General features: G+C 32.7%; 1 protein-coding gene and 1 long non-coding RNA gene across 3 annotated transcripts in view; one reads left to right on the top strand and one right to left on the bottom strand.

The window, feature by feature from the left end:
- Nucleotides 1-15,685, bottom strand: part of Sema3a (semaphorin 3A) — a 431,159-nt gene that overhangs the window by 196,431 nt on the left and 219,043 nt on the right. The window lies entirely within an intron of this gene.
- The window catches only part of LOC144375393 (uncharacterized), a 38,212-nt gene continuing 36,291 nt past the window's right edge, over nucleotides 13,765-15,685 (top strand). Inside the window, exon 1 of the long non-coding RNA XR_013435132.1 lies at nucleotides 13,765-13,899. This is a non-coding gene — a long non-coding RNA (uncharacterized LOC144375393). The remainder of the gene's footprint in view (nucleotides 13,900-15,685) is intronic.

Genomic DNA, 15,685 nt, shown 5'->3' with positions numbered 1-15,685 from the left:
AATTCTGCTGAACTTGAGTGTGTGTGTGTGTGTGTGTTGGAGAGAGAAACCTCATCAATATAACTTTAACCACTGAAGGTTTTAAAGCCTTGTTAGAGATCATTCCCTCCTCCCAACAAACCCCTTAGGCTCAACCACCCCCTTCCCCTGCCCCACTGCAATTTCAGTGAAGAAATTCCTAGTAAAGCCCATTTCAACAATCAGTTCAAGACAAATATAGGTCCACTGAGAATTATAAATTACAACAGGGGATTCTCAAAAGGATACTCAAAATTTAAAAACATCCATGGCTTTCCAGCTTCTGGAATGCTCTGCCTAACATTTTTAATGCATCACATCTCATTAATTAAAGCTACTTCCCTAGTTTTGGTTTAAAGGGCAGAGGAAGATGACAAAGTTCAAGAAAGTCCCTGCTGAGTGTCAAGGACCAAAATAAAATGAATATTTCTGTCTCTTCATGAGTTGGTGAAGGGTCACTAAATTTTCTGGGGGGCACATATACATGTATTCAGGGAATCAACCAAACACCATAAGTTCTTTACAAAGCAGGCATGTGGTCTGTGGTGTCTCAATTTCCTCTATTTTCTTTCAGTCTTTCCCAAAGCTGATATCCTTATAGGATTTGGGGGTTGCACAAAAGTTAAAAGGAGAGAACTTTTCTTTCGTTAGTGTCCAACTTTCTCTGCTCTTTCTTTCCTGCCACTGCCACCCCCTCTCAGCACTTGAAGTACAGAACTGAACTTAATAATATGGAAATTTCTTGGCCAGAAAGAGAGGGTGAGTCTCACAATTAAAAACACAAACACTTAGCTGAAAGCAGTTTAGAATCCTTACAAAAAAATGATCTAAGCATTGTCAAGACAGCTTTCATTACTGAACGACTACAGACCAATAGAGAAAGAGCAGTCACTGTGCGCTCTCTCTCTCTCCTCCCTCTCTCTCTCTTTCAAAATGTGTTTGTGTGAGTGTAGGTGGAGGGGGATAGAAAGGGGGAGGGGTAAAGGAAGGCAGGATTCTTCCTCCACTTCACTAGATTGATTTGTCAAACAGATCCTATTGTATTTGTCAGTTTCCACAAGCCTATTGATCAGTTAGTATTGTTAAGAAAATAAAATCCAAAAATAATGTTGATTTTACTGATTCTCACACTTGTTATCCTTAGCGCTTTTCACCCTCTGGGCAATGGATTAGGGCTACAGATGACAAGAGGCCTGTCTGTCTTTCATGGATTACTCTGTACAGACACTCATTCTGCACAGGAATTCATGTCACTTTGGGATTATTTAGAGGAACAAACTAATTAATCATTCTATTGAAATCTCACACATGATTGTTTCAAATACTTTAGTTTCACCGTTTTCATCAATGTATATTTTAAATGTCTTAAAGCATTTTTTTTTTTTTTACTATACTTCTTGTTACATAGTATAGGAGAGTTAGGTTTTGTCAAAACCAAACTGGATAAAGCAAACCTAGCAGTATATCTATTTCACCCATGTAATGTCCTAATCTTGGTACATTTTGATGTGTTCCAGGAAAAAGAAATGGTTGTAGGTAAATTCAGATAAGAGGTTCAGAACTGACTCCACAGGGAAAGAAGACATTCAATCTGGGTTCTGAACCACAAAATCAGGACAGATTTATTTCATTTTGTAAAGCAAAACTTTAAATTAATGTCACTGCCTAGGATTTGATAGTCCACACACCCCTCATATTTACAAACACATTGTTAAAAATTTAATATATTTATTTGCATGTGGTATTTTCCAGACCCTTTATATTTTTTTATCAGCTTTGTATTTTTCAAGATGCTTGAAAGTCAAATAAATCGATGTTTCCATTTTCTTTTTGCACAAATTTGTTTTAATCTTAAGAAGTAAAAATGGTAAATCCTTCAGGTAGACATAACTATCATAGCCTGAATAAATTGTAAACTAGTAGAAAAGTTCAGCTACAAAATAGATATTTTACCTGTGATTGTAAAAAATAAATAAAGAAAAAAGAAACTATATACCTGAAAAATACTTACAAAAACTTTTAGAATCTTATAGTTATTGCTTTCTCATTTGACTTTGATAAGCTATTTTTCTAAGCACTTGAGAAGTAATTAATTTGAATTTTTTTTTTTCTCAACTCAGGTAAAAACAAAGTAGGAGTGGACCTGGTTGAATGTTTGTTAGAATCTACAAAACATAGCTCCAGGTGTGAAATGTGGATTTGATCCACTCCTCTAGTTTTTTTTCTTCTTATTCTGAGAAACTGTGGCCTATGTCCAGACATGATAAGCCCTACTGTAAGTGCCACCATAACCACTGACTTTACTGCATCATTTGCTATTTAAAATTCAGAAATATTTTATTGACCTTTTAACATTGAAGTTTATTTAAAGTATGAGTTAAGCATTTATTCCTCTTCCTAAAAGCATACTATTTTGAATTATTTTTCTAAACCACAATCTACATCATGTACTATAATTTATTCTATCTGCAACTGAGTTCCTAATGTCTTCTAACATTTCACATTTTTAAATGTGATTAACTTCTGCCACAGTGTCAAATTTGAGCAGGTGTTTAATATGATGATCAGGCTGTTGTATATATTTCTGTCAAATGAATCAGTAGTTTTCAACATCACCACACTCCATATTGAGATGGATTACTAAGAATGGCATTTTCTGGATGCTGTGTTTGAATATCCAAAGAAACAGCACTTCCAACTTCACAACAGGTTAGCTAACCTGTTGTTTTTACTATAAAGACCTGTGTAGTCATAGGAGATCTGTATTAAAGTATTTTTCCATTGAAATGGTGTTTCTGAACTTTTTTCTATATTGGATGAAACCAATGTGTATATTTTTAAAATACCCACTCTATGTTTTGTTATTAAGGAAGAATTTGGGATGGTAATAAACATTGTAACTGAAGAGCAGAAATTGTTCTAATTTGTGAAATGATATTTCAAGTAGTTCTTTAGGTTATAAATACCCTGAATAATCTTGGAGTAGAAGGTAAAGACACTTGCTATATTTGAGTGTAAAAGAATATAAGGAAAAGGTATGTTTTAGATGTATTTAAAATATTTAATGTATAAAATGTATTTGAAGATATGATTCTCTTGAAATACATTTTATCCAATAAATAAACAAATTTATCTCTTCCTGAACTCCCATTTAATTGTGACTAGAGAATTCTCCAAAAGTGAGTGCAGCCCACAGAAGTATGTGACCTGTTTAGAGAAAATGACTGAGTCAGGAATTTCAAAATGAGTTGGTTAATCAGTTCTCCTAATAAACAAACACCAAGGAGGAAATCAATACTAGAAATAAATTTCAGTGTTTTTCCCAAGGTATTTTATGATTAAGTCATATAAAAAAACATATATTGGTTTCCATTCAACATCTGTTATTTCCTGCTATTTCTTTCTTTAAGAGAATATTTCCTTAGCATTTGAGAAAGGCCTATGAGCAACAGAACTATAGCAAAGGCCATATTCAAACTTTTGCCTTGCTCTGATTCTCATGTTGTAGTTCATTTTTAATGAGGATCTTTCTGGAACCAGGGATTTGAACCCACTTTTTTGTCACAAAAAAAGAATTCTGTGGGTGAAAAAATTCTTTAGAAGATCAAAAGACATCCTAATAATTGGGAAAGCTAAATATTTGATGTATTATTTGTTATAGTCCCAAATAATAGTTATTTAAGAACTACTGGAGTCATGGATGGGAACTGGGAGTGGCAGGTTAAAAGCAAGTTTTCAGAAATTAAGTTACACTTTTCATATCTGACCTTTATGAATGCTTTTAGTATAAGCAACATGTGAAAGCATGACTTTAGAAAAAGCAATTGGTAAAATGCAAAGGAAATTCAATCTCTAAGGAAACATTAACTCCTCCTTACATCCATGCCCCTCCTCAACCCCATCAATAGAGATTTCAGTAAAACAAGCTCATTCTTTCTCTGGACTGAATATGTAACATTTTGCAGTTTTGTGTTTTCCTTGCAACATCGAGACTCCTTGTTTTTCAAATGAATCAAAGTGATAAATATTAAATCAATGTGGAAGGAGATAAGAAGCTGGCCAAAGAGTTACATTATTTGTGTCTGTACATTTTATGACAAACCTAGATAATTCAGGATCTCAGAAACTATGAGGAATGTTATCCCTTTTCTTGAGACTTTGATTAGTGGAGGGAATAAGCACATATTATTTGGTTAGTACATCTGAATGGGGGATGGAAGACTGGAAAAGTGATGCATAAGTTATAGTTAATATCCAAGTTGTCACCAGTGGCTAAAATACAGGTCTTAGGAACATGATTTATCATTTCTACGGTTTCTTTTCTGTTTTGTCTTCTTCAATCCATCTCATATATCAATATTTCAAAAATATTTAAAAATGCCATTTTCTTTGGGTGCTATGTGCTTAATGAGCTTGTCACCAGTCAGCTTCTTTATTAGATTACCTGATAAATGAATGCAGGTTCCTGAATATTGATTTATTTAAAAACAAAAAAACACTGAAAATACCTGTTGTTGTTTTTAAGTGAATGTCTCTACCTCCACTCGGTTGGAACAAGAAAGTTTTCAAGGGAGACAAAAATACCATTGTTAACACTGATCAGTACAGGCCAGGCAGTGAGGAGGAAAAGTGAGGCATCCATGGAATACAAATGAAATGAGCAGGTTGGCCGTTCACTGAGTCAGGATATGAAGTTATTAGTCATCTGCTTTCAGTGAAGACGTATTACACACCTTCTCCCCAAATAAATAAATAAGCAGACCTATACAAAATATACAAAGTGAACAAACCAACAGCATTGTGTAAGGATTGCTTTACATCCGACTCATGCAAAGCAGATGCCTAAAGTTGCCTTTTGTCATCCACTGAAAAAAGTGTTGCATCTCAGATGGAGTTTATTACAATCTCTATAAAGCCCCCCCCCTTATTTTCCCCTTTATTTGAAATGTGGTTAAGGACTTTGATAATGGTATGGAGCAGATACACTAAATCCTAGCTTTAAAGTTCCTTACAAGAGTGTACTATAAGGGCAAAACCAACAGTTTAGCAGACAGTGATTCAAAACTAGAGTGCAGTAAGGTTTCTCCAAATCACAAGAGTTATGAAGGATGAAACTTTAGTTATTCTGTTCTATTCTGTATTGCCTCAAATTTAAAACATGATTGGATCTAGACAATGCCCTTCCCCATTTTTCCTTCTGTAGTGTTGGGGTAGAATTATATTCTGGGTTTCATTTCTCTGCCTGGGCTACAAAAGCAGCTGTCACATTATGGAGGAGATTAGGAAATGCCTTGTTTATTAGTTAACAATTTTTTAAAATTATTAACTATGATTTGTGAAGAAAATTCAATTTACCATTTTTCCTTAGAGTATATCCATAGAATTAATCTCTTTGAAAAAATCAATCAACATAAATTCATTTTCTTTTTCCTGCTGTATCAAGCAAAAGAGAAATAGCAGGCAATGTGTCTAGCTTTGCATCTTCTTAAATTACAGATCTGAGTTGAAAAGGTTTGAGTTGAAGACTTAAATGACAATGTGATTTCTCTGTTTTGTGTTTTTTTTTTTTAAGTTGATACGTGACTTTGGTGAATTAAAACGTTTTAAAAAACTTCAACATCTAATTGAATTTTATAATACTCCTCTTGAGACAAAAACAATATCCACTATATCCACTGTGCTCTCATACAGTTTTTAACTCTATCATCTCAACTAAAACTTTAATAATGAATCAACACAATATGTTAATCAACATGAGGAAAAAAATTAGTTCATCTTTGGACTTGAGATTTAAAAAAATGAGCATATTTCATATTGTATAATTTTTAGAAGTGATATTTGATATTTTTGTTAGAATTGTGCAATATGATGAATATGATTATTAACATATGTATTTTGAAAAATGCTAAGTGAATGGATATAAAGTACTTTCATCCCCAAACTGATAACTACAGGAGGTAATGCTCATATCAACTAGCTAGATTTTGTCATTCCATGTTGTATGCATTTTTTATATATTGCACACAGTAAATGCATACAATTTTGCCTGTCAAAAGATTAATAAAAATTAAGCACTTTGGTGGTCTCTTTTTGAATTATGAAATAATCGCTATAGATTTTATGATGCTATGATACTTATTTCAACTCTGTTAAGCCAAAATAACAAAAAATTAGAGAAATAAGAAAACTAAAACTGAATGAATGAAGCTAAATATAGTGGTATATTTCTCAGGCAGTCATTAAATACTTGTCACAATGTTCTATCCAGCACATCAAATTTGATTTCAGAGACATAATTTTAAATACACTCTTTTTTTTACTCTCATACCCCAAAACCTTTGAAGGCATTTTACTTGTCAAATTTCTTGCATTGTTTCCTTTGTATTTATCCAGTCAACAATATTTTGAGATTTTTCCTACATGTCAGTCATTTGACTTGTAAAACAAATTATATGTTCTCTGAGAATAGTGATATGTATTCCCAGTAATATGTGGCCCAATTCCAATTTTTTTTTCCTGCCACAAGTCACATGGACTATCTACAAATCTTTTTATATAGTGGCTAGGTTGTTGAATTTTTAAATACATGAGTATTGATATACTCTTTTAATCAATTCCTGCATCTGTTTTTATTCCTTTTAGTAATGTCTTTCCTACTATTGTGGAAGAGTTTAGCTGATGACATATTGTGACATATTGTCCACTAATTTTGTAGAAATTCTCATGATTACAGGCTATTCTATTTCTCTAAAGCAAATATGCCCTATATCAGGATTTTGAATTAGTAATATATATACACACATATCTTGCATTAGGAAGATACACACACACACACACACACATACACACACATATATATTTATGTATATGCATATGTAAATATATATGTACATATATACACACACATACACATACATACATGTTTGTGTGTAAAGTGTATATCTACCTATACTTGTGCAATATTTCAGAATACTTTGCAAGTATTCTGGGAACTTCCCCTTTCCTGTGTTTTTATGGTGCTGTATATATCTATTATATATGCCCATTTTAACTATTATATTAGTAAAATATCCTATTATAACTCATTACCTTATATCATATTAAATTTTCTTGGTTGACTGGAATTTCAAAGAGAACAGGAATTCTTTGTTTTCATTATTTTGTTTTCAGTTTTCAGGACAGCATCTAGTACAGAATAAAGCTTAATTTATTAATTAATGGATTAATAAATTAACTAAAGAATCTGGGGAAGACTATGCTATGTAATGAAAATATTGTGCCTTAGAAATCTACCAATTTAAATGAATAATTTTGTTCTTTGCAGATATAATTATATTAACTTTTCATGCTCTTATATAAGAACATGAATTAGAATGTAAACCAGAGTATTAGGGTTCTAATATGTAACTTTAAAATGCTGCTAAAGTAACTATTATAGAGTCCATAAAACAAAATGTTTGGTCTTTCCTTCAAAGCATAGAAACTTTCATTGTTGCTATTATTATTTTTGTACAATTCTATATTTCTCTAGAAGTGAAAGACCCCTTGCATTTAATATAGATTGCAAAGTGTCATAGTATGTTGCTAATATTGATGTTATATGGGAGATATAACACCTGATTTTAAATCACAGGATCACGATTTATAAGAATATAATATACACCTAAGTTTCTTTGTCTAGAAATGCAGTTGATCATCTCCTTTCTCCGCCATGGTTTTCAAATTGCTTCTATTTGTCATTGCCAAATACAAGGACACCCAGATAGCTAGTATCACTAGGCAGTTTCTGCCTCCACATTTTGTGGAGTTGGACTCTGCAGTCTGACCAAGTCTCTGGGCATCAGAATTGAACATGGGGATGAGGCAACCATGTAGATCTTAGAGAGAAAAAAAACAGTTCTGAAATGTTCTTCTGGAGAAAGAGGAGACAAGTTCTTAGCATCCCTGTAATAGGCACCACAAAAGTTAAATGAAAAAGAAAAAAGAAGAATCTAGGTTGATATTAATTTTATGCTTTGAAAATTTGTCCTTTAACTATTATATGTTAAGGTTTAAGTACACTAAATTTATATATCAAATCCTATAGATTTGACCATAAATAAGATTATCTAAATTAAAATTTGAGGAGTCAAGAGAGTGGTAGTGAGCAAATAAACCATGAATTAGACTAACAAGCATGAGGTTGCCTTCGCTAATCAGCCCTGCAACTGCAGGCAGCTGCAAATTGAAGGAGAGCAGCATTTTACCACTTAACAAATTGCTGGTGACTCACTTGGCCAGATGTGTTTTTGAGATCCTCCGCCTTTCACAGTCTGCACAGTATAAAAAGAATGATATCTTAGATGGTAAATCAAGCCTTAAATTATTTGAAGACCCATTACTAGTACTAAATCCTCAACATGTGAGTGGGTTTTAATAACCTAAGTTGCAAGTTTCATGAGTTAGTATTTATGTTTCAGAGAAAATTATTTTCCCAGAGAAGTGTCATACTTAACTTTAGGAAACAGAGAAGTTAAGGTCAACAGGTGAAACACCTGTACAGTTATTATGGGAATATCTCATGCTACTATTTATATTTTAAGTCATTACATCTCATAGGTCAATGGTACTCTTTAGCATTTTAACTGTTCAACAAGTTTTGTTTCATGCTGTTTTCAGAACACTAGGGAATCCTGATTGGCTGGCAAATAAGTTAATTTTCCATCCTGGTGGAATTTTTACTATAATAGTTTCAACAGGAACATTTTTTTTTTACCTTTAGGATCACTGTTTAAACATATTGGCAAGAATGTGACAATGATTAATATTACACAACTGTCAGCTTCTCATGTTTACAAATGGATACCCACAACATATCATTCAGATTTATAGTATAAATCATTATAGTTACTTAATTTACTATTCATATTTGTTTATTTTTCATAATAACTTCCCAAAGTCCTAAAAGATATGATTGCTTTAATCTCAGTAGATGTAGAATTTCTATGTATAAGAGTCAGCAAAACTTTCTAACTGTATTGGCCATAAGTAGTGGGATTAAGTAGATTTTAAAGAAAGAATCATGTGGAGCTGGGGTTGTAGCTCAGCAGTAGAGTGCTCACCTAACACATGTGAGACTCAGGACCACATAAAAATAAATAAATAAAATAAAGGTATTGTATCCAACTATAAAAAAGAATATATTAAAAAACAGAATCATGTTTTATAACCTTATACACAATTCTTAGAGTTCATCCTGTTATGCTTCTTTAAAAATGCTGGATTTCAAACACTTTACAGCATTTTCAAATGTGAATTCAATAAATGTGGGAAGCCACTTAGTCTGTCTCTAAATTGACTCTATCAGAAAGTGGTTCAAATGTCACTAATTATTTTATAGGAATAATCATGTTGTAGCTTTAAGCAAACATAAGCTTTCGTCTACTTTAAGACTGGAGTGCCAGGATGAAAATAAAGACTCTTCTGCTGAAATACAGATGATTGAGTTACGTTTAACAAGATGCAGGATGTGGCACTTCAGCTATCTAACAGTGGTGGGCTGTTTGCCACCCCAGAAGCAAGATCCTGTTTCCTCTGTCTTGTGCAATTTCAGAAAACTTCTTAAAAATTACATGATTGACACTGTGGCATTCTTTCCATTCTCCTGTACTTAAATGTTAATATCGCTACAATAAGCATATACTTTTACAGTATTAGAAAAGCAAAAATAAGCCAACCTTTTACTTTTGAGAGTTTTTAAAAGGTCATACTAGGATGGTCTTTTATTTTCTCTGAAGGTTTATCCCTTACTGCTGTTGCTTCTCTAATTTCTATGTTTCCATCCTATAGATCTTTCTCCTTCAACTGTAAAAGTGAGTGACTAGATACAGTAAAGACATAGTAGTATGAATTTTTCTATGTATGACATAGTGAGTCATACATAGAAAATAAATATTATAGTAAATAGATCCTTCTAATTTGGTTATCTATTTATTCAGTTCTTTGTGGTTTTGCAAAATCTTTTATCCTAACTGCAAACACCCCAATACTCTATGAACTATGAGTTAAATTTCTATCCACATACACTGTGTTTTGAGTATATTTATATGTGCTGACTCTGTTGGCAAAGTGTACATTTCATGAGTATATTTGTCTTGTGGCACCACTTTAATGAAAGGACCTTTTCAGTTTTAAGCATTATATGAACTAATTCCTGTGAGGTTTCTAGGACAATTCCTTTCACACAATGGTCTTCAATAAATGCAACTGAATAACTTCCTGACTATTATCAGGAATTTCCTGGGAGATACAGGATGGGGGTTGCATCAAGACACAAAGCTGGTTGTTAAAACTGTTAAAGTCAGATGAAGAGGAAAAAAAAAGGGGGGGGGAAGATTTTCACAAAAATTCCATCTTTTCTGTTAAAACCTGGTTGAAGTATTCTATGTATTCCTGAAATTACTAAGATCACCTTAAAAAACAAATTAGAGAATTCCAAACTCTGGTCAAAGACCATTTGATCACTTAAAAAAAATGGCTATGTTTAAACACTGTGTTGAACTGAAGAAATTACCATGTTCTACCATGTTCTATTTTGGGATGTATAGAAAAGTCATTTTTAGTAAGGTGATGAAATATCCTTAAATAATAGAATTTCATTAGGAATAGGTTTCATATAAATGACTTTCATTTTGCCTAATGCTCTGAACCATAAGCTAAAAATCAGGTGTTATAAACTTTAAGAAGTAAGTCATTTTTCTGTCTAAGTAGGTGTGGGAAAAATGTGTCTCCCATTTCCCAGGAGGTCAGTGGGGCTGTTGGTATAGAAGGCAGGTTTCCTTCCACTTGCTCTACCATAAAGGAACATTGCAAGGCAAGAATAGGTTGTGTATGTAACAAGGACCTTAAAACACTGCAACAGTGAACAGATTGTAGTTACCTGAATGTTTTTACTCCCAGGATTATAAAACATTTTAGTGTTATATATTTTATATGTGTATGTATATATATACATACACACACACACACACACACACACACACATATATACACACACACACACACACACATATTCTTGTAAGGCTGCATATTTATACATGCATATATGTTGTGTGTGTGCATATATACATATATGCATGCACATACAATTATTGACACATACTGGCAAACATTATATACTCACAAATGTATACACTAAATGTGATTTAAAAAGTAATTGTTGAAGATTTCACTATGTACAAACATAGATAAAAGATAAATACTATGCTAACAATGTAAGAATTCAAACACAAATGAGGATTTGCAATTGAATGGGAGAAGCAAAGTAAGATTAGACTTTTAGAAGTACACAGCAAAAATCTTTTTAATACCATTCAAATATAAACTTTAAAACACAGACGGCAGATAATTACTCTTGTCTTTCTGCAGTATTTAGTTAAATTGAGGTAGTTTCCAACACTGTGCCATAAAATATTTCTCTCCTCCCTCAAACAATACAAATTCACATGTGATTTTTGGCATCTTAAGTATAAGTGGAACACTTGGCTTTGACCCATTTCCTTATTCAGAAGAATTACTCTCAGATTTCAGACTTGAAAAAGTGATAAAGGCTATTTTCAGAAATCAGACTCTCAGGATATAGAAAACTGCAGGTTTCTGATTACTGCACTACAAATTCATGTAGAGGTGAACACCATCACTTGAGTCATTATGAGAAATAGATACTATATATTTTAATGCTCTAAAAATAATACAACTAGCTAAAAAGTATATATTTTTACGGCTAATGGGCTAGTAGACTATTTATGAATTCATTCACTTTTAAGTGTCAAGAAAATTTGTGACTAACATTTGCATTTAAAATTTTTGTTTTCCTTCATCTGTTTAATTTTATCTATACTGGAGATGACACCACTTTTCAGACCTCCATTTTGTTACATAGATAAAATCTGAAATGAAATTGCAAAGCAGAGAAGAACATTCTGTAACAACTTTTTAGTCATTTACTATTTTTTGAAATGAGCCTTTGACACTTAGTGGTCCAAATAACAAAAGGATTATACTATTCAACTAGCTCATGTTGTGAGATGTGTGTGTTTGTGTGTGTGTGTGTGTAGGGTCATGTTTAACCTAAGTGGATAGATTACATTATTAAATAACCAATACAGAACTGTGTGATGAAAAACACCCAACTTGAGTGCTATTTGTAGCTTAGCTGTTAATCAGTTTTGTGTATTAAGTTTCTTGGGGGGTCTCAATATTCTCTGTAGATAAATTAGTTGAACCAGATGAACTTTATCCTTGATTCCCTCTAGTGCTGAAAATGTTATAATACATATTTCCCATCTATGCTATAAAACTTATCTCTTAAAATATTAGCTACATATTTAATTTTTTTGTTAGAAATAATATTCATACCATTCCATGCAAGACAGTAATTTCCACTGTGGAACAAAATGTTAAGCTCATTTATAATACTATGCATTCAAAATACTTAATACTCTCTATGACAGCTCTACCATCAAAATACCAATTTGTTAAATAAAAATATTTATAATATGCCTTCTACACTAGACTCTGAAGTAGGAACCTGGGATAAAAGTCACATTATATGGTTTGGACATTGAAAGTAACTAGTATGATGGAGAGGAATTTGGGTGAACTTAAGATTTCTAAGTGTGTTTATCAAACCTGTCATTCTGAGAAGAGTTAAGTTTCCTCTTCTAAGACAGTTAATAGATAATGCATATTTTCAATTTACATTTTTTCATTTGATTACAGTAAAATATACATTTGGTGGCAAGGAAAACAATTATTGATAATAATTCAACTTACCACAGTGACTATTATTTTCACACACTGGAATCATATCCAAACACTGAGCTAATTACCATGGGAAGGAAATAAATGAATAAAATGGATTGTTGCTCTTGAGGAAGTCCCAGTCTAGTGAAAGTAAGAGTTAAATAATAAGAAAATATAGCACTCCAGTTGCTTAGATAACACAAATGATAGGCATTCAGCCCAACTGGGGTTTTATAGGAGGCTTCCTGTGGGAGATGATGCCTGAGCTGAGTCTTAAATGATGAGTAGGAGCAGGTGAAGAAAGATGAGCAGGTCATACCCGGGCTTCAACCAAAGTACAAAGCCAGAAAATAAGAGAGTGTGTGTGAGTGCAGGAAATGGGAGCAATCTTGTCAATAAAAGGGTGTAAATTGCAAAGAGAAGAAAGAAAGGAGAGATCAGCAGGAGCCAAATCATAAAGCATCTATAAGGTCATGCTTGTAATTCTAATATAGGCGATGAAATACTACGGAAAGATTTTAAAGAGGAGAATACCACAGGAAGATTTGCTTTTGTGATAAATGAGTCCTGTTACAGTGTGGAGAAAAAAAGCATGGAGCTAGGGAGGCCAGCCAGGCTTTATTTTAATGATCTGGAACAGAGATAACTAAAGCCCCAATCATGGTAGTGAAATAAGAAAAGACAAAAAGACATATTTGAGAATTATAAAAGAGACAAAATCTACTACTTTGGGGGAAAGGTTGGATAAAGAGAAGAATGGAAAAGTAGGATTTTATAGTATTTCTCCCATGATCATGGCACAGATGGATAGACCCATTAACTGATGCCAACAAGAGAAGATGAGGAGCAGATAAGCCTCATCAGAGAAAGGAGTTCAATTTTGAACTTGTTTATTTTGAAAAGACTACCAAGTAGTATTTTAGGTACAAGTCAGCAGTTCAGTAAATTAGTTTGAAGCTCAAATGCTAGAGGCAGAAATAGGAATGTATGTGGGAGTTAAGATTAATAGAGAAAAAGTTGGCTGATGAGAGAACTCTGGATCGCAGTGAAGAACAGGTAGAAGAAGAGAACCCCAAACAGGAATATGAGATGAGCCAGGTAAGGACTGGAAGAACTAACCTCACAGAAAAGGGGGTAGAAACTTTTAAAGAGGTCTGTCAAATGGGAAGACATGGGGCTGCATTTATGATTTGAAGTAGGAGGAACTCTATGTAAGATAGAGTCTATGGTGGGAAGAGAAGACAAATTGTAGTGAATTAGGGAGACCAGATAACGTGATTTTAAAAAATTAATTATTAGCTGATATTGGCTAATCAGCTCTGTCCCATTTTCAAATATGAAATGAGAATGGGATTTAAAATCAATTTCATCTTAGATGTTTGAATTACAGGAAAAATTGAGGGATTTACTCTGAAAATGGTTACCATCTACAACATATAACAGATTTTACATCTATCATTACCACGCTAGAGAAATTAATTATTTTTTTCCAAATGATTGGATTTAATTTATTTCTCTGTTTTTCTCCAAGTGTTTTCAAGATTCCTTGCAGAAACTGATTCACTGATCACAATGTAATATTATACCCTTAGCTTTTACAGTAGGTTGATGTAACAAATGATCTTTTGAAAAATATTCACAACGTCTGTAAAACTACTATTCATTATAGTAGTCAGCATCTCAAATAATGATACACATGGTGAATTCCTCATAGAATTTAGTGACAGGAAAGATTTTCTGTAATGTTGAACTGATAAACTCCATTTTATCAGTTAATGGAAGTGCATTTCTTTTTTAACCTTGGCAGAGGAGAAATTTAAAATGAAATCTAATGCTCATGTGTGGAAACCACCTTTATAAATTTCCTAGTTTGTGCCTACCAATTATATTTTCCTTCCTTGTATGAGTTTCCTCACTCTACAGTATTTTCCTTATGGGTGTATGCTCATATGCATGTGTATTTACCAAAGTAACCATCAAATTCTATTAAGAATACGAAGTTCAATTAACAGTAGCAATAAAAAATATTAATAAAGTATTTGATCAATATTGTATTTTATTTACCCTTCATTGCTTTTGAAGCTCTCTTTTCCCTCTCACACAAACCTAGTCATGTACTGTTTAGGGGAAAAAAAGTGATAATTTCTGTGGAATAACTTTTAAGATAATTTTTTTTATATTTGAATTTTCTCAGCTACTATATTTTTTCTCCACACATTTAATTCTAAGGAAAGAGATGCAGTAGAATTTAATGCAGCTTGAAAAGCTTTTATAATTTATTATGTTTTTGCTAATATTTAAATATAATTCTGAGTCTAGTACTAATTAATGTATACATTGGTGATAATTTTTAATAGTACATTTAGCTGCCTTGAGGACTGCTTAAGGTTGTATCCTAATTCAGACTGATTCTATGACATTATCTTTTAATAACATGCTTTTTGTGCAAGCTGCCCTTAATGCCTCATATTCCTTAAACAAAAATTCTGAAGAGCACTGTGAAAAGTGGCAGGTGCAAATAAAGGATTACAAATTTCATCCAATGTAATGGAAAGTTTATAGTTGAGTATAGGTGTAACAATTATAGAAGTGATTTGATTTGGGGAACTAGCAAAAACTGCTTCATTTTACAGATCCTAATATATTCTTCTTAAATACACTCCTTCCCATCTTTAATGACTCATCTCAAATGTTACTTTCTCTTTGAATCCTTGCCCCTAACTCTAGGAAGTTGTGCCCCTTTATGCATTCCTAACCATCAGTCTTTAGCAATTATAATGGAATCTCAAAATATATTGCAATCGTGTTTGAAGATCAGCTTCTTTCCTCTTTTCACCAGGACAACTTGTACCTTCCTTGTCTTTTTAATGTAAGGAATAAGCAT

This window comes from Ictidomys tridecemlineatus, chromosome 2 (assembly GCF_052094955.1).
Source record: "Ictidomys tridecemlineatus isolate mIctTri1 chromosome 2, mIctTri1.hap1, whole genome shotgun sequence".
In the NCBI taxonomy this organism is placed as follows: Eukaryota; Metazoa; Chordata; class Mammalia; order Rodentia; family Sciuridae; genus Ictidomys; species Ictidomys tridecemlineatus.
This window is presented reverse-complemented; position numbering and strand designations above follow the sequence as displayed.